Source organism: Gracilinanus agilis, chromosome 3, assembly GCF_016433145.1.
Source record: "Gracilinanus agilis isolate LMUSP501 chromosome 3, AgileGrace, whole genome shotgun sequence".
NCBI lineage: Eukaryota > Metazoa > Chordata > Mammalia > Didelphimorphia > Didelphidae > Gracilinanus > Gracilinanus agilis.
The window spans coordinates 249762479-249784819 of record NC_058132.1 but is presented as its reverse complement, the minus strand read 5'-3'; positions in this window follow the sequence as shown (position 1 = coordinate 249784819).

Below are 22341 nucleotides of genomic sequence, written 5' to 3'. Positions count from 1 at the left end.
GTTCATGTGATCTTGCAGGATGATGAGATTCTAGAGAGCCTGATGAAACATAGACGGGAAAGAAAGAGATGTCTGCTCATGGTACCCTCTTGAAATGGAAGATCTGGGAGGTGTTCTCCATTGTCCATCTTCCATTCTTTCCAGTCAGAGAGAGGGAGGGGTAATGAAGAATCATGTTTGATGTGATCTTGTAGGATGATGCGATTCCAAAGGGCATGATGAAAGAGAGAAGAGAGAAGCCAGGTGGGAAATGATGCATGGGATGATGATGCACTTTTGAAGTCAGGAAGATCTGCATTCAAATCTTAACTCATGTACTTAGTAGCTATGTGACTATGGATCAGGCACTGAAGTGCTCTGTGTCTTAGCTCTTCATGTACAGAAATAGGGGATTGGGCTTGGTGGCTTCAAAGGTTCCTTTCAACTCTAAATCGAGGACCTTGTAATAATGTAGAGCAGTGATGGAGAACCTTTTAGAGACCGAGTTCCCAAACTGCAACCCTCACACTGCATGTGAACCTCCTGCTTTACTCCAGACAGGGGAGGAAGGAAGTCCTTCATTGGGCTGCTGGGCAAAGGGGCAAGTGATGAGGGAAATGTCCTCAAGCACCTGTGGGGAGGGGTAGGGGAACGGTCCACTCTGGCATGCATGCCATAGTTTCTCCAACATGGATCTAGAGTGTCCAGAGATGGCAAGCAGAGATGGGAAGGACTACCAGTCTATGTCATATGAGGATAAGTTGAAGGGAATAGTCATATTCAGCTTAGAGAAGAGTAGACTCTAAGGGGACAAAATAGTTTTATTCATATATTTTAAGGTCTAGCATGGGATGGGGGGAGTATGGAACATCCTGGCTTTATTTGGCTCCTTAGGGCAGAATCAGGAGAAGGCATTCCTCTTGAAGCTATACTCCTGACTCTTCAGACTTTCTCTCTTATATCTACTCTTATATAGTCCCTCTAGCTCTCATATCCTATAATTCTGCAATACTCTCTATCCTCCAAATACTTGTAAACACCAAAAGACAATTAATATACCCAATGAACAATTATTTAACCAAATACTATTGGATTTTGGTGTGGGTAAAGATCTGTGTCAAAGAGCATTTCATCAGTGAGGTAGGATTTGAACTGAAGCATTAAAGATAATCTTTTGGGAAGAAATCACTTTGTAGCCTTGCCTAAAACTATTATATTATTATTATAATTTATATAATGCAATGCAATTATCATATTATATTCTGTTTGAAAGGTGGATTGGATATTAGGGTATGTGAAGTAAAAAGCAAACACATTAAGGGACCCTACAGTAGTGACCAAAGAGAGTGAAAGGGGCAGTGATTAGGAAATAGGAGATAATCTTGGGAAAAGTCAGCTTTTGATTTTTCCCTTTCTCTTTTTCCTTTAAGATAGGAAAGACTAAAGGGGTCTATGGAAACACCCTGGGAGCTAATTAGAAGAACTTAAAAGGAAACTCCATGCTTTCTTTGTGAGCTCTAAGTAGGTAGGCAAAGGTTTCTTCTGGGAAAGAAAGTAAAGACTAAATAGAATATACCTCTGAGCTCTTGGAACTTAAGTTGCCCTGATGCTTAAAGCTCCAGAGCCATAGCTCACTGTAGATCTGAAATGATATTTAAGAAAAGGTTCAGAGGGAGTTAGGTCCTTGTTTACTTAAGTCAAAACAAGGGTAGAATTAAAAAATGGCAGATAACTGTTAAAACCTGGATGAGAAAAATACCAATTGACCTATAGATATATCTATTTCTTTTTCTTGGCTAAACAATCAGGGTTAAGTGATTTGTCCAGTTTCACACAGCTAAGAAGTGTCTGAGGTCATATTTGAACCCAGGACCTCCTGTGTCTAGGCCTAAATCTCAATCCACTGAACCACTTAACTGCCCTGAATATATACTCGACAATAATTAGGTTTCTGCATTTAAAGGTCAGGGAAGAAATATTGACAAGTAAGTTCTCTAGAGGTAATTTTGATTTCTTCTAAATACTATGCTATCAGTTTAAGCAAATTTCCACATGTGTGAGTCCCATGGTCTAGAGCAGTGATGGGCAAACTTTTTAAAGAGGGGGCCAAAGGAAAGGAAATGCTCATCTGTCAGTCTGTTTCTGAGTTTTCTTTCAAAGTTTCATTGTATTATATCCTACTTATTGTATTCGTCAGATTAGGAATAATGTCAAGCAGCTGGATAAAATATTTCAGGGGGTCACGTCTTGCCCACGGGCCATAGTTTGCCCATCACTGGTCTAGAGGCTTGAACAGCTTAGTTTCTCCTAGGTATTAATAACTGTCAAGGAGATGTATACTCAGTATGTTCTTCCATCCAATTATATGTTTTCTATTAAATCAATTAAACTCTTTATTAAAATAACTGAACATAAACAGTTGCCAAAAATGTCAATAAAAAAATTAAAGCATCATTATTATATATGTTGTTACATTTAGAAAATTTCCCATCTTGTAGATTCATTCTTAGACACCAATAGTTCTTATATGCCCAGAAGTCACACTAATGTCTCTTTCAGGACTTGCTATATCATGGTAATCTATATTGAACAATAATTAAAGAGTTTGATTTCTAGGACCCCAATAAATAAAGTTCTTAAATGCCTTAAGGACTTAGTGGTAAATGAAATTTTAAAATCAAAAGTAATTGATGTACTGTCTATTGGCTGTCTTTTAGAAATAACCCCTTACTGAAATCCATTCGCCTTCTTTTTTTGCAGACCTCTGGAACGGTCCAGTGAAGATGTAGATATTATTTTCACACGACTTAAAGAAGTTAAAGCTTTTGAGAAATTTCACCCAAATCTTCTTCATCAGATCTGTTTGTGTGGTTATTATGAGAACCTGGAGAAAGGAATAACATGTAAGAAATTTCAGCTTCCATTGTCTTTTATCTTGATTTCAGATTGCCCACTGGGGATGAAAAACATATGAGAAACCCAAATGGTCATTTCTGAGCTATTGGGATCTAGGCAGAATGTCAGAAGTAACAATAATTCTGATCAAACTTGTTTTCATCTTCAAGTGGCTTGTACCTTATGGTTATAGATTTATAAAACTATGTATTTCATATTTCTATTTATGATTTCTTTCTCGGGAAGTGGATATTCACTAGTTATTCAAATATTTATGTGGTTATATATAATGTTCTCTTGTTTCTACTCATGATTTAATCTTAAATATTAAACTTCATATTGAAAATGAAGTCAGGAGACAGAATTTTGAACACGTGGGTCAATATCACCATCTACTGTATTGATGTTGTGTAGTCATTTTATGTTTTCTTTGGGAAACTCCTTTGATTATGAGAGTATTTTTTTTCTCTTGATTTTTGCTTTTTAGCTTAGGGTCACTGGTAAGGAAGACAAAATATTCATATTCATATTTTAAAATCCAAACAATAATTCCTTCCCCAACACAAAGGAGGCATGAGCCAGCATGAGAGAAACTTAGAAAAAAGAGGCAGCTCATTTAATGTAAAGGCTTTTAATTAATATGAAGAATGATTTCTTTCACTCCCAGCATCAAGAAAAATTTAAGAGTTTAAAACTGTCAAAGAAGCTTCAGTGTTCTCATTTAAAGTATTATGAAATCTAGAAATACCTATATTAAAATGTAAATAAAAATACTTTTCAATGCCAAACACAAATGACTTTAGAATTGCCTACTATTTTGGATTACCACTAATGTTACTCTCTTATTTGCAAAGCTAATTAGCACATTGTAAGCACTTAATAAATGGTTTATCTACTTATCTAACAGAGCACTTACTCCAATGAATAAAGATAAAAGACTTTTTTTGTTTGTTATTTGTTCAAATAACAAAACAACTTTATTTTGGGTAATATATTTATTTTCTTTTATATGTGAGTTCTGTGTATGGCAGCTGTTGCCTACAGTGATGAGAGACAGAAAGAGAAAAAGAGAGAGAATTAGAGAGAGAGAGAGAGAGAGAGAGAGAGAGAAAGAGAGAGAGAGAGAGATGGCTACCTTGGATCCTTAAATTTATTTTTCATATTTCCTTCTTGCTATAGAATCTTTCAGAGTGTTTAAGTAAATTTCCATTTCCTACCAATATTTTGTGCATAATGGAATAGAATAGAATGAAAGGTTTAGATTTTAGTGTATTGGTAGGGCAGGGTCATTAGAAATAACTAAAAATCATATTTTGTGCTCCTTATTCAGGGAAAAAAACCCCCTACCATTTCATTTTAAAGAAAACTCAGAATAAAACAAGAAAAAGTCACCATTATAATTTAGTTAGTGAATATTAGCTATGGTATAATGTTAAAGTCAGAGTGTGAATAAAGGAAGCATAATATTTAATTACCAGGCATCAATTTGACAAACATGTTCACCAAAAGGTAATGGAATAGGCTTAGATTCCCTTGAAAAGGAACAGAAACGGAGAAACTTGTTCATTTTCTGACTATTCTGTTCTACACCCTCAATAGAGAAGCTCTCAATGTCTTTATCCTGTTGACTCTTGAGGTGACTCAGCCACAGATTCCTACCTAACTTTGTTAAGGAGATGATGTTTCCAAAGGACTCACTTCTCTAGTTTGAGGAGTTGCAATGGAAATTGATGATAACAGAAAGCAGTTTGAAAATAGTGCCAAGAACAATGAGATAATTGTGATTGAGGGGATGGAAGTAGATATTGCTATCATTGCTCTTGAAAAAGCCAACAATGACACCAGAAAGTGAATCAAATGCCAGGGTACCCCTAGGAACTCTTAAGGGATCTCCCTGGCCATCCAAGATCCTGAACTTTAGAACTAATCCCTTTCAGTAGGATTGTACAAGGTAATAAAGATTTTTGTCTAAATAGGATACTCCTCATGGTTTTCATTTAAAATTTGAGGGGAAGAAACAAATATTTGTTAAACACTTACTATGTGCCAATTAGGTGGCACAGTGGAAAGTGTGCCAGGCCTAGTGTCAGGAAGACTTCATCCTCCTGAGTTCAAATCTGGCTTTAGACATTTACTAGCTGTGTGACCCTGGACAAATCACTTAACTCTGCTTGCCTCAGTCTCCTTATTTGTGAAAAGAGCTAGAGAAGGAAGTGGCAAGCCATTTCACTATCTTTGTCAAGAAAACCCCAAATGGGGTCATGAAGAATTGGACATAAGTGAAAACAACTGAACTACAACAACAACAATATGTTCCAGGCACTGTGCTAAGTACTTTACAAATATGATCTTACCTAATTCACATAACACCTTTGCAAGGTAGGTGCTATTATTATCCTCATTTTACAGCTGGGAAAACTAGAGCAGGCAGAGGTTCAGTGACTTGCCTGCCCAGAGTCATACAGCTAGTAAATATCTGAGTCTGGATTTGAACCTATCCTAACTCCAAGCCCACATTTCTTTCTATTTCATCACCTGGCTGCCTTGCTTTATTGCTTATAACATCACGCAATCATAGATTTTTAATTGGAAAGACTCCCAAATTCTTATAAGGAAATTGGTTTAGTGATGAGTATCAGCCAGATTTTTAAGAGTAATTTATTTTGGTAAATGGAGAGGATTGAATTTGTGTGTGTGTGTGTGTGTGTGTGTGTGTGTGTGTGTGTGTGTACATTTAGAAATTTTTGTATTGGTTTCATACTGCTTGATGAGTGGCCTGAAAGGTGTAAATATTTCCAGCCTCAGTCTCATTCTCTTTCTTTCTCTCTGTTTCATAGGCTCCAGCCTTATAGCTTCTGAGTCCCTTCTTGTCCCAATTTTCTACCATGATCCTATAAGACAATCTTTATTCAGGTGAAGCTCATAGCCCTAAAGATTACCATCAATCATTTGTACTAGAAAATTTGACCCTCCTTCCACCAACTTTGGATTTGAATTTCCTTTTATTGATTTATGATTAATTTATGTTTCTAAGACTGGTGTTAATAACAATAATTATTGTGTTTTCCCAGCCTACCCCACAAGAAGAAAAAGAAATAGATTTCCTACATCATTCCAAAAAACACTGACTTTTGCAGATGTAGTAGAAATAATCTGAGATTTTTAGAACAGCATGTTGATATATTTTCTTTTCTTTGACTCTCAAAAAAAATTCTGTATGGAGCAGATGACACACAAGTGAATGGAGAAACACTTCGGATACAGAGGTGGTCAATATTTTGAGGATTTAACAATTTTGCTCTGTAAGATTAATGGTGCCTTTCCAATATTAAGTCCAACATAAAATCTAAGGAACTCAACTTCTGATGTTAATGATAACCATAGACCACAGGAGGTGAGGGAAATTAGGCAAAGTATGTGTGCTTTCATTAATAAGTGTAGGGGCCTGGCAAAATGTGGAGTGAATATTCTCTGGTATCCTAAATAATCAACAACCAATTAATGCTCAATTTAGTAAATTATTTTCCAAAAATATTTTGCTTAGTTATATTAAATATTGTCAGATAATTATAGTACTACATCCTCATTCAATAGCCCCATCTAATATAGTACAGCATTCCCTTTCATGAGCCTCTCATTCCTCCAGGGTGAATTTCTATGCTTCTAAATGTAATGCCCTGTTACAATGATTATCTAATTTTAAACCTAAGGAGAAGTATAATGGCACCTAAAGGCCACATGATTCCATCCTCTTTGGCTTTAGAGAGTATATTTTAAACAGACAACCAAGAGCTTAATCACAATCATCTGAAGCTCCTGGTTAGAAAAATTCCTGACCTTCAGACAGAGATTGATAGCTCTGCCTAACTATATATTACATAGAAGACATATATGTGTATATATATATATACACATATGTGTTATATAAAAATATATATGTATATAGTCTAGTTAACTCCTGGCCTCTTTGGAATTGAGGTGAAATTCAAAGTCCTAAAATTTGGGTAATGAAATAGTAGATTATATTATAGTGTCTGTCAATAGACAGGAGCAAGGATAGGAAGTTAGAGAAAGAGTTACTTATTTCTTGGGACTTCCCCCAGCTTGGATATTATGTTCTGAGATTTTTTTTTGTTCTATATATATAAATTTTTTTCATTATCTCTCTTTTCTGCTACATGTCAGTCTTATTTTTGTTTCTTAAAGATGTGCTGGAAAGCCACATATTTGAATTTCTGGAATTATTCCTCATTCTAGCTAAGTCAGTGCCTCTATGCAGGACCCAGAGGATGTAATGAAATCTCCCTTCCAGTTGAATTAGACTTCTTATCTGGTACTATTTCACTTCATTTAATGATTTTCAAAGACTTCACGGGAGGTTTTGGTGTTTATAGATTTACTGAGACATGTCTTCACTTAGTTAAGGTATCAGAGCTAAAATGGGGTGAAGTGGTTGCAAATCAACCCTTACATTAGTGTGAATCATTAGATAAATATCATCAAAATAAATTTGTTGCTACCATTTTGAAAACTTGATTCAGTTGAAGGAAATGTGAACCCATTAAATGACTGTTAAGTTGATCAACATTTGATTTGCAATTCAAATTCCAATATAGTAGAAATTAATCCTAGTGCTGGAATCAGAGTAGTTAGTGCATGGCTTCAAATCCTCCCTCTGTTGCCTATAACCTGTGTGACCTTGGACAAGTTAGTTAACCTTCCTGGATAGATCTCCATTTTCTTATCTATAAAATGAAAAGATTGGACCAGAGAATAGCTGATTTTCCTTCTAGCTTTAGAACTAATGATCTTTTGCTCCCATTATAATTTCTACCCATGATATCTCACAAAGTGGTGAATCCTTTTTGGCTCAGTTCATGATAGATACATATTCATCAAGATGCCAGTGATTCTTATGAAGCAAATTGCTTCTGGATGGTATATAGTTGATTCTACATTCATTTCCAAAAGATTATCCTTTACCTTACTGGGCATTAGTGTGGAAAATTGGTTTGCAATCAAGAGCAAAGCTCAAAGGAAAGGCTCCTAATGTGACCCTTATAAGTATCCAAGATCATTGGAAGCAGTGGAATCTCATGGCAAAAGTCTTGATTTCTGAATATGTGTTTTAATTCCAGTTCAAGTAATAATTAACTGAATGATTATAGGCAAGGCACTTGACCTCATAGTGTAATTTCCCTCTCAGTAAGACAAAGTCAACCAATAACTATTCTGTGTACTTTGTAGGGTTGTCTTAAAAGTTAAATAAAACAGTAGACAAGAAAGATTTTTTTATGTGGGAAGAAGAAAATTATAGCTAGTCTAAGGCAGTCATCTAAAAAATAGGTAAAATGTTGGATTGGTGAATATAGATGGAGAAGATGTATAACAATGATTATTTAGATATATTTTTGTCATGTGATTTGATGTTAATTTAGGAGAGCAATTGCTCAATTAGTCAGTCTTTTACTCTTATTAGAAAAGTGAGATTATGCCAACCTATTCTAGACAGGTGGTATAAAGAGGAGCTATTGTGATATTTTTCTAAGAATTTCCCCATATAGGGTCTTTTAAAAAGAAAACTTAATCGCTAATGATGGCAACCAGCAAAAGGGAATAGGCCAGCCTTGAAGAGAAACTTTAAAAAAATTACAAATTGCTTTTAAAAATTTTTGTTCACTATTTACAGAAATGTTTGACTAGCCTTCCCACAATTAATAGTAACACAAATGATGCATTTGGTTAAAAGGAATGTTGACTGTCCTGTGTATTAGTAACAATAGCTTAAAATGGGGGCAGCTAAGTGGCTGAGTAGATTGAGAGCCAAGCCTAAAGGCAGGAGATTCTAGGTTCAAATCTGGCCTCAGACACTTCCCAACTATGTGACCCTGTTCAAGTCACTTTACCCCCATTGCCTATCCCATTATTCTCTTCTGCCTAAGAAGTACACAATACATAGTACTGATACTAAAATGGAAGGTAAGGGTTTAAAAGAAATAAAAAAAAAAACACAACAAAAAAAGACTTAAATTTATTTCCCTGTTAGCTGTTGTCAAGAAAATTTGGGATATATGAAGAGACTTTGCTTCTGAAAAATGAATTAAGAACTTTTCCTTCCTTTGCTCTCCATAGAGGAAGAGTGCTGGTCTTAGAATCAGAAAGCAGAGATTCAAATTCCCTTTAAGCACTCAGGAGTTGTATGATCCATTTAACCTCTCTGAGCCTCAATTCTTTAATGTATATAATGAAAATAATGGCATATGTATTTGATACAGCTGCCTAAGATATATTTGGTAGCTGTGTTGTTCAGAAATTTTGACTGATGAACTAAAAAGAGAACTAGGTTTTCTAAGGAATTGCCATATGATCCTCATTAATTCTCCACCAGAAACTGTGAATTGAGTATAAAAGATCAGCTTCTTTCTTCCATCTCCCTATTGGAAACAACTATTTTAAAAGATACTTTTATTTGTATAGAGTTTTTGAACCATACACTTCATAGTCCTGTCCCTTTGACCCCTTCCTTGTGTGGAAGATATGAGAAATATTGTCTAACAATATGCATAGGAGGTGGAGTTTCTAACTATAATTTCTATGGGCATCCCAAGCGAAAAAGAGAATGATATTCAAAATTGAGAAGCTCATTACATAAACATTTGTTAAATTTGCTTGTTGACTACATAAAAATAAACAAATGAATGACTGTGAGTGCAACAGTATCTTTTCTTTTAAAAAATATTTTCTCAATTACTTATAAATTACAGTAGGGTAATTTTTAGACAGAATATGAGGTAACATGCTGGTCTGGAGGTGTATTACTAGATTATAAACATTCTGAAGGCAAGAATCATGTCCTATTTTTCTTTCTATCCCCCATAGGCTACCATAGTATGTTGCACATCATAGGTAATTTTTAATAAATGACTTCCACATGAATGAATGAATGAATGAATGAACAAATGAATAAATGTTAATTTAAACGTATGGCAGTATATGATAGAAAGAGCACTGAACTTGAAGTCAGGAGATCTGCACTTGATTCTAGGCTCAAATAACTGGTGTATACATTTGGGGAAACCACTTAACTGCTCTGTTCCTCAATTTCCTCATCTGTAAGATAGAGTTTATAATTCTACTGTATCTCTTGCCCAGAGTTTCTGTAAAGTGATTTTCCTTTTCTTCTTTTTTTTTTTTTTTAGGCAATGGGGGTCAAGTGACTTGCCCAGGGTCACACAGCTAGGAAGTGTCTGAGGCCAGATTTGAACCTAGGACCTCCCATCTCTAGGCCTGGCTCTCAATTCACTGAGCTACCCAGCTGCCCCCTGTAAAGTTATTTTTAAAAGTCAGTTATATAATATAAATGTGAACTATTAGTTATGCTAAAATTAGGTAGATTTAGATCTATTCTGTCAATTTGCTTGTTTTTACATGTGTGGGAAATATTTTGGTTTAATATATGTATTCTTTGAGAGATAACACTTAATTGGCATTTAGATTATATTTTATTTAAGGTTAGCAAAGTATCTTACATGCATTATCTCATTTGAGGTACTAAAGATATTATTATCTCCATCCCACAGATGAGAAAACTAAGAGTTAAAGAAGTTAAATGATTACCATATCAAAGAACTGAAATAAGAGAAAATACACTTAAGATGAAAACTATCTTGAACATAGTTTAATCTTTCTTTAGAAAATTTTCAAGGATCATATTGTCCATCATAGCAAACATAAATTACCATTTTCTGTGGTTTTTGAAGATTCCATTGCTAAATAATTCTCTTTGATAGAGTATGGGACAAACCGACTTTCATAGCAGCTCAAAACAGATCTATATGTTTATGTATGAGGAACATGGCAACATACTATAAACTTGGAGAAATGGATTAGAGATAGCAATATTTTTTAAAAAGGAAAAGTTCTTTTTTTAAAATAAAATCAAGGTCAGTTTTCTTCATTTTTGTGAATTTTTTTTTTGGTGAAAATCTAAAAACAAACTTTTCACATAATGAAAACCATTTATCTTTATTCTGTTTATTCTACTTCTTTTCAGTGTTTCGCCAAGGTGATATTGGAACAAATTGGTATGCAGTACTGGCAGGATCCTTGGACGTTAAAGTATCCGAAACCAGCAGTCACCAGGTAAGGATTCAACTTATTTATTTTAAAATCAAGCTTTGTTTTAAAAAATAGCAAATATAATATTTTACATAAAATCAAATTATTGTTATTTTAAAACTGTCACTTTCTGTCTTGAAATCAATGCTGTGTATCCGTTTCAAGGCAGAAGGCGGGTAAGGGCTAGACAATGGGGTTTAAATGATTTACCCTGGGCCATACAGCTAAAGAATTTCTGTGGCCAAATTTAAACCCAAGACCTGCTTCTCAATCTACTGAGCCACCTAGCTGCCCCCAAAATAAATTTATTAAAACAACCCAGATAATCCCACATTTTTTCTTGTATTTAAAAGTTTCTCACCAGTAAAATAATTTTTTTCTTTTTGTCCTTAGCATTTCTGTGACATTCTCTCAGGGGTCTGCTCAATCATAACTCCTTATTTTTTATTATGTTGTGTTACCCCCAAATTGAGGTGTCATCAGGAGATGAAAGAGAATTCTGGTTGTCATCATTGATACTTCAATATCTCTCTCTCTCTCTCAATCTCTTTCTCTATTTCTATTTCTGTCTTTCTCCCTTCCTCTCTCCATATAAGAGAGGAAGATTGATTACTTGGAAAAATAGAAATGAACAAGGACAGCTTAAGACCAAATGGTGCACTTGCCCTTGTACAATGGGCTCTTAACTTTCAGAATCTTTTTTTTTCCATTCCATGACATGATCTTAAATTTTCCATGATGTGTTTTTGGGAGAAAGAGCGATAGCAACATCTTGAATCAACCCATCTTCCATGGGCTGGGCTCCACATGAGCCAGGGCAGCAGGGGAGGTGACCATCTTCTTCCAAAGGGTTACTTTCATCACAGATCAGTGAAGATGCAGCATTCCATGATTTATACAGGTGGTATGGTTTTAGGGAGGGCTGGGAAGTAGCACCATCACTAACTAATTTTGTATCTAAGACAAGAACATAATATTGCCCAACCCATGCTAATGGCATAGAATTTTTGGCATAGGAGATGGATATTTTAAATATTTTCTACAGGGTAGAGTAGAAAGGGCCCTGGGTTTGGAGTGAGAGGATTTGGGTTCAAATCTACATCACTTCTTTTCTTTTTTTTAAATAAGACTTTTTGATCTGACTTGAAGCTAAAACCTGTATGTGTTGTTAGAATATGATCTCTTTGTGATTAGGTACTACCTTGCTTTTCTATTTGTATCTCCAGCACTCAGTATAGTGCTTTGTACATAGCAAGGACTTAATAAACTTCTTTTCATTGATTGATTCATTCCTCTATTCATCCGTCCATCCACATCTGTTTAGTTATAGCAGTCATTTGACTTCTTTGGGACTCAGTTTCCTCATTTTAACTAATTCTATACCTTTGATTCCATGATCCCTTGGGTTTGTGTGTGGTGATGCTGGGAGGGACCCCATTATCTTCCACCCTCATCCAGGTGACAGAAATTACTTTAGACAAATCCTTTCATTACCAAAACTGAGAGGAGCCTTAAAATGGAAATACCAGGAGACATCAGAATGGCTTTTGAGAATAGATTTTGATTGTGAAGCAGAGAATAAGATAATACTGGGCACCTAAAAAGAGGAGAGCCCAAAGAGAAGGGAAGGCTGGAGTGTGGGGAGGGTACCAAACTTGCAAACAATAGTTATAATGATGCCAAACCCTGCTTTTTCTGGTTCTGATCATCAGTGGGACTGTTTGTGGCTGTATTGTTAAATTCAGAAACAGAAGATGGCCAGCAGAGGGAGCTATTTTATCATGCAACTTTTTTATTGATGTGAAGGATGAAAGGATGCTTGCTTTGTCTAATTCGTAGTTTTATCACCAAGCTGGGGAGGATAGATAATCCTTTGGATAATACAGCCAGGAGCCATCCAGATCTTGATGAGCTGGAACAATGATCAGATGAAATAAGATCAAAGTTATTAGTGATAAAGGTTAATTCTGCATTTGGATTTAAGAATAATCTTAAATTACAAGATGGGTAAAGTATGTAAGATCTGGGTAGTTTTAATGAAATGCAAACTCAGTTGTTTAATGTGTCAATCAAAAAGGCAGTACAATATTGGGCTTCACTGAGAAATACTATTATACAAAACAAAATATATAATAGTTTCATTTTATTCTGCTATAGTTTGACCATAGTTCAAGTATTGTATTCAATTCTAGACACCATATTTTTATGAGACAGGCAAGTTGGATAGTTTCCAGAGGGGAGAATCAGAATGCCAAATGACTTTATAACCATATCAAGGAACTCAAGATGTTTTGCCTGGAAATATCTTAGGGGTTGAGGTTGGGGAGCAGATCTTTCTGGTGGTCTTCAAATATTGCATAGGCAACCACATGGAAGAGAGATTAGGCTTGTGCTTGGGTTTAAGGACAGCTTGGTAGCACAGTGGATATATGCCTAGAGATAGGAAGACAAGTTCAAATCCAGCCTCAGACACTTACTAGCTAGCTTTGGGATCCTGGTCAAGTCACTTAAGCTCTGCCTTAATCCACTGGACAAGGGAATGACAAATCACTCCAGTATCTTTGCCATGAAAACTTCATGGACAACTTCATTGGCATACCGTGGTCCATAGGGTCTCCAAGAGTCAGATATGACTGAACAACTGAACAGCAACAATTAGATTCTAGGAGGCAAATCTAGTACCAGTTATTAGAATGTTCAGAGTCAAATTTCAGTTCAACATAAATAATTTCTTAACAATTAGAGCAACCTCAGGCTAGAATGTCAGGTACTAGGCTCCCCAGCATAAGAAGGCTCTTAAGCAAAAGTTGTTTTACTGACCACTTATGGGCAATTTTGTAGAAGGGATTTCTTGTTATTTCCATTCGGAGATCCTCTGCAGCCTACCTGGGCATATTAATTTTAATATGTTAACATTTTAAAATAAATACATTGAGAAACAGTGGCCAAAGATATCAGGGCTGAGTTCTTGGCATGATCTTGACCCTTTACATCTTCTTGGATTCTTTCAGAATCAAACCCAGATTAAGATGCTCTGTCTTCTCTGTCTTCCTGAAATTCCAAATTTTTAGCAAATCTAGCAAAATCTTAGGTCAAATGCCCTTACCCTCTCCACCCACTATCTTATTCTCTCTACATCTACGAGAAAGAGCCCGGATGTGAGAGAGACTTGCTAAATGGAAAGAAGAAAAGACAGTCTATAAGAAACGCACTTCTTGGAGAAATTTTCTGAAAATGTGCCTTGCCTGCTCTCAGCAATTAGTCCATCCCTAAGTTGTGGATTCCTTTACTGCTGATTTTTAAAAAAGGGAGGGCAAACTATTTTTCTTAATGTGATAGTTCCAGAAATGTTTAGGGAATGCTATTTCTAGTATAGTCAGTCCTCAAGAAAGTATTGTATTCTAAAAGTTCATTTAGAATAAATCAGCATTTTGAAACTCAGAATACAATTCTCCACAGAACTACTGTTGCCTGTGGTAGATTATTTTCTAGGAAAATCCACAGAAGCTCATGTAATCTGTAATCCACCAGAATTATGGCAGTACTGAAAATTTACTTTTCTAGAACTTAATAATACCTGAGACAGTGTCTCTATGGGTTCAGAATCTGTTACTCTGGAAAATGGATTTAGAATTCTAATATGGATCACTAAGAAAACATTTCCCCACTTCTTTCTCCCACTAGCTGGACAGTAATAGAAAGAGGGTCCCAATTACTTCTGTGGACCAAGAGGTATCTCTAGGAATTTGGAGGTAGACATTGCAACAGAGTAAGAGTAGACATAGGAAGTATACAAGGGCTTGCTACAGCTCTGAGCAAATGCCTTCTAAGAGTTAATTGTTAAATTCTTAATGTGACTATTTACACCTCAGAAACTAGCAAATGCTGCAAATTAGGGCTTGATTTATAGAGCTGATTATTAAACATTTCTCAGCACACTACTAAATTCAGGGAGCCTATAAGATCTGTAAATATTTTTAGAGAGGAAAGAAACAATATATAAGGAAGTTGAAGTGTCTTGACTACAATCGAGGGAAGTAAGAGAAGAAGGGGAGGTATCAAGGATAAGATGTTCTACTGTGCCAGGGCTTTCTTCCAGTCTAAATGCCTGGAGACCTTTGTCCATCCCTACACTTATCCTGGTCCTCCCCCCTCCAACTCCTTCCTTTCTCCCACTAGCTAAGGGATTGGAGAGCCTACTTCCTTTTTCACTTCTACCACCTATTGTTTCCACTTAGGCCTTTTCTCCTTTAAGGAACATTGGAGAATGTAGTTTATCTTTTACCTTCCTGTTTCTGCAAAAAGCATCCCTTCTGTTTTTACTTCTAACTGGAAATGGGAGTAAATGATTTATTTCCTCTTCAACCTTCTGGCTGGCTACCTTTTCCTTTTGTCACTTAGACTTTTTAGGGAAAGACAAAGTGACATGCAATTGCCAGTTGATCTTTGGATACATTAAGTGCAGGAGGATTCATCTAATTTGAGAAAAAATGAAAACTACACCCAGACTTTATGGGAATTGGACCCAATTGGGGATTTGAGAGAGCAGGCAATGAAGAAATGGTATGGAAGCCATGGAAATGCCATGAGGACAGTTCTGGGAGAAGGATGGGATAGCAGTGAGGTTGGAGGGTTTTAAGAAAGAGCTTTTGTATTAGTTTATTTAAGCTTCTTTCAAATCCTTCCTGTTTCATACTCTTCTCCTCTTTATAGATACCCTTATCTTCTGTAACCCAGTTCACTTTACTGATCTTTTCTATTTCACCCTTGTTTTCTACCATCTTTGGACCTTGTTCTTTGAGAACATGAGATTTTAAGCTGGGTGGTACCTTAGAGATCATGTAGTTTAACCCCCTCATTTTTCAGATAAAAAAACTAAAGCCCCAAGAGATGGGATGACTTGGATAAAGCCAAAATCAACAGCACAACTGTTACATATATAGCTCAATTTTCTTGATTGGTGAGGAAATCAAGTCATTAACTCTGAGCCCCACAATTTCAGGCCCTAGTTACTTTTCTTGTAGCTTGTTTCCTTCACTAAGATGAAAGAAATACCTTGAATTCATTTTTCCTCTCTCCTAGGCACAAAGTTTGCTTTCATCTTTTCTTGTTTTTATGCCTGCAGTTATTCTCATAGGACTGCTTGGATTCTTTGGAACTTCTCCAATTCTACTTGTCTTTATTTCACAACTTTCTTTGTCTTGGTGAAATATTTTCTTTATATTACTCTTGGGCAGCAATCCTCAATCTTTCTTAAATCCTAGATCTCTTTAGAAGACTGGTGAAGCCCATGAATGTCTTCTCAGAATAACATTTAGATACATATAATAAAAATAAAATTACAAAGGAAACCAATAATGTTAAAATAGTTATATTTTTAAAACAGTTCATAGAACCTAAATTAAGAAGCCCAAGCTTCAAAGTACCTCATTTTAGAACTAGTTCATTTAATTTTCATTTGGAGAAATTCCATACTAGGACTTAATTCATCTAATTACCTCGAGATGCTCTTTGCAAGTAGAATACCCTATTTTCAGGAGACATGCTTAAGGATGCTATATTCCCACAAGGACACATCCTTCCTTGTAATATTTCAATAGATTTTTTGCTTCTCCCCTCTTATTTATATACCTGTATGTAATCTAAGTTCGCCATTAAATTTTGATAGGAAGACAACCAGTATGTCAAAATTTTAGTAAAAATAAATATGAATGGTTTATATACATATACACATATCTATTTGCATGTATGCATGTAATTATGTATTTTCTCTACAACGTTTTAGGAAATCAAATCTACAGGTGAGTGTTGGAGTAATGAAAACGAGCCTGTAGATATCAAGGTGGATATCAAGGCCACCCAAATTTTTACAAAAAGCAATTGTTTCCCTGTTTCTCACGTGTTTGAGAACACTCCCAGGAGATTTTCATGTGTTTACAGAAAAATACCAAATGGAAGGGAAGGGAAGATATGAATTGACTATATTATATTCACATAAAAAAAAAGCTATGCCCCTGGCTATATTGCCATTCCTATTGGGAACATTGGCAATTCTTATGGGGGAAGAAAGAATGGCAATGGGATGGGAAGGACAGAGTCATGGTAATAGCAAGTGGCTTAGAGATGTACCAAATAAGTCTTAGAAAACCTGTGATATGGGGAGGCTACCTGAAAGCCACGGAGTGAAAGATCTAATCTAATTAGAATTCAGCGAATAGAGTTGCTGCAAACAAGAAAAAAGAAAATAGAATGATTCATTAAATTAGATACAGTTTTATTTCTTAGATGTCTATTGTAAGAATGAATAATCTAATGTAAATAAGGAACAGCCCCAAAAAAGCAGCCTTGTGGGTTTAGAAAAAGAGAGAAATACATGGAATCAAAAGACCCTGGGTCAAGTTTCAGATCTTCCATTCACAAGTTGTTTGATTTTGGACAAGTTAATTCAGCTCTGGGATTTAGGTTCCTTATCTTCGGTATAAAGACCTCAAGTTTAGATAATATCTATAAGACCCTTTCCAATTTGAAATCCCATTGAAAGGTATTTGTCTATTGCTGTTACTGCAAAGCTATAGTTTGGCCACAAGGGGGAGGCACTAGAATGCCAAACGGCAGAAAATTTATTTGTTACAGACACTTGGAATTCTAACTTTTGAGTATTTAAAAAAATTGCTTGGCAATTCCATTTTTCTCTGAGAAGCACACACACACACACACACACACACACACACACACACACACACACACAACAGGTAATATTTTGGTGAAATTTAGGAAGCTAATTTGTTCGCCAATTTTAGCTCCGCCATAAATTCGTGGGTCCTCTTCTCTCTCACACGAATATATCTCTAAAAGTCTTAACCAGTGGTGTTGTGTGTGGATACTAGGCTATACCAGACGCAGATATTTCTCCTCTTTTTTCATCTTTTCCCTGTCTTCCTCTTTCTCCCTCCTTCCGCCTCCTTCTCTCCCCTCCCTCTCTCTCCCACCATCTTTCTTCCTCTCTCCCACTCTCCCTTCCTCTTTCTCCCTCTCTCCTGCTCCCTCTCTTACCTTCTCACCTCCCCTCCTCTCCCTCCCACTCTCTCTCTGCGTCTCTGTTTCTCTGACTCTCTCTCTCTTCCTCTCTCCCTTGTTCCTCCCTCTCCCTCTCCCCTTTCCCTTTCTTTTTTCAATTAAAAGAATGCTTGCAGAATGCTTGCTTTGTGGTAGGCACTATCAATGTAGTTTATTTATTTATTTGTTTATTTATTTGATTAAGAAAATTTTTCCATGGTTACATGATCCATGTTCTTTCCCTCCCCTCCCCCTCTCCTCCCATAGCCAATGCGTAATTCCACTGGGCTTTACATGTGTCATATCAATGTAGTTTAAGATGGTTTGTAATTCCTTACTATGTCAGTGTTTGAATCATTGGAGAAGTCAAAGAATTTTATGGTTGGTTTTTCTCCTCAGTGTACTCTCTACTTTCTTAATTCCAGAAAAATTTTGGAGAAATAGTCTACAAGTGCATCTTGGCATATGGTACATGGTGAAGATGTGAGAAAGGAATAGGAAGCTATTCTTAGACAATTCTTTATGGTACATTGGATCCTCATATTCCCATAGATAAAGAAGTAAGAGATATGAGATTTGCTGCTTTAATTGGAATATTCATTATTGATTACTTTTTTTTAAGAAACCCACAAAATTTGACTGGCAGAATAACTCTTAGCCTCAAAGTCTTTGTTTCCCTCAAGGAATCCCCTAAGTTTATGTTAAGCTACTTTAAGATTCCTTGAAAGATACCACTCTGGATCATTCCCTTGGAAGATTTCCTTATCATCAGCATCAGGTGATGCATTAAAAACAGGGAACAATTCTCAGCATTGTCATGCAGGTTATCCTGCATACAAGTCAAATTAAGAAAAAAATCCCCACAAATGGTAAGTTTCTCTTGAAGTTCCTATTTGTGGATGAAGTCCTTTCCATTGCACTTAATCCTAGAACACCCAGTGTCACATTGGTATTCTTTCTATACATACAAACACACACACATACATTTAAATACATTTGTATATGTAGAACATGCCTCTAATATTATATATACATATATATACATATATTTAGAGGATTCAAGATTCGGAGTAGCTGTTCTGTAAAGGATTTGCAGAATGACTTGAGCAAGAAGCAGGCAATATGAGAAATCATGGATGGGCTAAAATCTTTATTGGTGGAGGAAATGCTTATACCTATGAGATTCAGTAAAGTATCAAAATGTTTTATAAAATGAAATAACATGTACAGTGTTAAGAAACCTTAAAGCAATATATTGATTATTGTTAGGATGATGATGATGATGGCATACAATTGTTTCTATTGTTATGAAATACAGTAATGAAAAGGTGTTTTTTAAAAAAGTGGAAAGATTCAGCTGTGGTACTTGGGAGCATTAAGTATCTGCCTAAATCAAGAGTCCTAGATTATTCTTTGGAGCAGAAATAGTTGGGTCTTTTTTATACTTCATGACATTATAACTTTGCAAGCAGATTCCAGGAAGATGTTTTGTAAGTAGCAGAAGAAGGTACTTTATTGGTTGTTGGAAGAAAGCCTTTGACACGAATGTACTTTACCTAAATGGTAGTAAATAGTTTTTTCTCTTGACAGTAAATATAATCAAGTTTATTTGACAAGTTCTGACATCAGTGAGTGGTAAAATCAAGCTCATGCAGTAAAGTCAGTACCTACAAAACTTAATGAAAATGCTTCTCAGAAGACTAAAATCTAAAGAATGAATGATTCCTCCCTCCCTTTAATGTTTGAAGAATTAATAAGTTAATCTAACATATACACAAAGCTATAGATTTTCAGTGGGTGAAAGTCATCTTTAATTGAGCCATTTACACTTAAGTTAATTTTATTTATGGAATATGAATAGTTGACATTGATTAAAAGAAGGGTTGCTGATTGGAAGTCATGAATATATTTTAAATTTTTTGTTTCCCAAGTTAGTGTAAATTCTCAAAGCCCCTTTTTATTATTAGTGAATTTATTATCATTATTATTCATGTATTTTTATTTCACCTTAATAACATCTCAGTGGTTTTGGTAAGTTGAATTTCAAGTGGCAACTATCTATATACTTGTAAAGCAATACTATAGGTGTAATTCTTTACCTTACATACAGTCTTTTAAAAAAATAATGACACATTACCATTGCATACCCAGCAACAAGCCATTTTTAAACACAAGCTGACTTTACATGCTATATTAAAGATCCATGATTCCTTTCATGTGGATATTCTTGCCAGCTATGCTAGTCCTACAGTCCATCCATCTACAAATAGAACAGTCTCCTCGTGTGAGCTTCTTGGAATTTAAACAGTTTTCTGCTTTGTCATAGGAGGTGAAGTCATTCTAGCTAGACTTAAGCTGCCATTGTTGGGATAAAGCAGAACTTGGAAAACTAAGGACCTTTTCCATGGTGGCAATTAGATATCAGGGTAAATTGTTAGTGGAGGTTACAATAAAAAATAATAAAGCACTCTACATAGGTATGAGTGCTACAGGAAAACACAATTGATGATATAAATATTAGCAATATAAAAATGAGTAATTATAATATAAATATTTGTAATTAGTAATGAGTAATAAAATTAGTAATTAGTAATAAATACTAGTAATTAGTAAAAATTAGTAATAAAAATTAATGATTAGTAATTATGGAGTGGTTATTTGATTTCTAACAAAGTCCAAAAAGAAATCATTGGTTTATATCAGGATTCACTAACAAGACATCCTCTGATAAGCAAGCATGAATGTTTGCAGACCATTTGACTGCTAGATTGGGACACAAGAAATCTAAAGTAGTAGAAGCTACTTTGAATTGGCCATCAAAAAGAAATTACTTTAAAGCATCTCAGAAATTATAGTTATTATCATTTGGTGTTATATACATATATACATACACATGTACCCATATGTATCTGTGAAAGGGAATATGAACAAGAAGATAGAGAATTGGCTTCAAAGCCAGGAAGACCCAGGTTCAGGTTCTGCCTCTGTTGTATACTGGCTATGTGACTCCAGTCAACTCTCTAAGACTCTAAGATTTAGAGAATGTTTCCATCTGTATTTGTCATCACCTGATGGTAATGTGGCAATTGGATGGTAGAGTGAATAGGCACTGAGTCTGGACTCAAGAAGACCTGAGTTCAAATTAAGCCCCAGACACTATATATATCTCGCTTCACCGTAGTCTTCTCAGTATCCTCAGATCTTAGAAAGGGGTTAGGAAGACTCATCTTCTTGAGTTGAAATCTGGCCTCAGACCCTTACTAGTTGTGTGACTCCCTCAGTTTCCTCATCTGTAAAATGAGCTGGACAAGTAAATGGCAGGTCATTCCAGTATCTTTGCCAAGAAATTCCCAAATGGGGACAAGAAGAGTCAGACCTGACTGAAAAGGACTGAACAATAATAGTATCTACCCCACAGGGCTAAAGGATCAAAATGGGATAATATGAGAAGAGTGTTTAGCACATACCTGGAATATAAGGGGGACTTAAATACTTGCTCTCTTCCCCCCATTCCTTATACCAGTGACATTGCAGGGCTGGTCCCTATTATGACTTCATGACATATATTCCATATCAGTATGCATGTGATATGTGTGTGTGTGTGTGTGTGTGTGTAAATAGAATAGGGGTTAGGATAATTTTTTTATTCCCTAAAATTTGTGTTACAATCTGTGACTTTGAGCTCTGCTTATTCATATTCCTCTTGCAAGTTTGTCTCTTAAAGAGCTCTAGATTTGGATTAAGGGGATGTGAATTCAATCCTGGTTGTGCTACTTAGTATCTTTGATACCTTAGATAATCCACTGATTCCTCCTATACTTGTTTCCTCATCTTCAAGTAAGTGTTCAATTAGAATATTTTATATATTATATAATTATATATATATAATATAATATATATTGTATATATTATAGTCTTCTTGACTCTGAATTGTTCCAGCCATTCTAGAAAGTAATATGGAATTATGCTTTGTGACTAAAAGTGACTAAAATGTTGATACCTTTTGATCCAGAGATTCTACTGCTGTGCCAAGGAGGTCAGACGTGATAAAAAAGAAAAGCCCTATAGTTGCTGAAATATTTATAGCAACACTTTTTTTGTAGCAGCAAAAAATTAGACAGAAGTTTCTGCCCATTGACTAGAGAACATAGGTATAATAGAATATTAATATGATTCAAGAGGCAATAAATTTGCGGCAGCTAGACAGTACAGTGGATAGAGTGCCAGACCAGGAGGACTTGGGTTCAAATGCTACTTAGCTCTGTGACCCTGGGCAAGTCACTCAACCTTAAT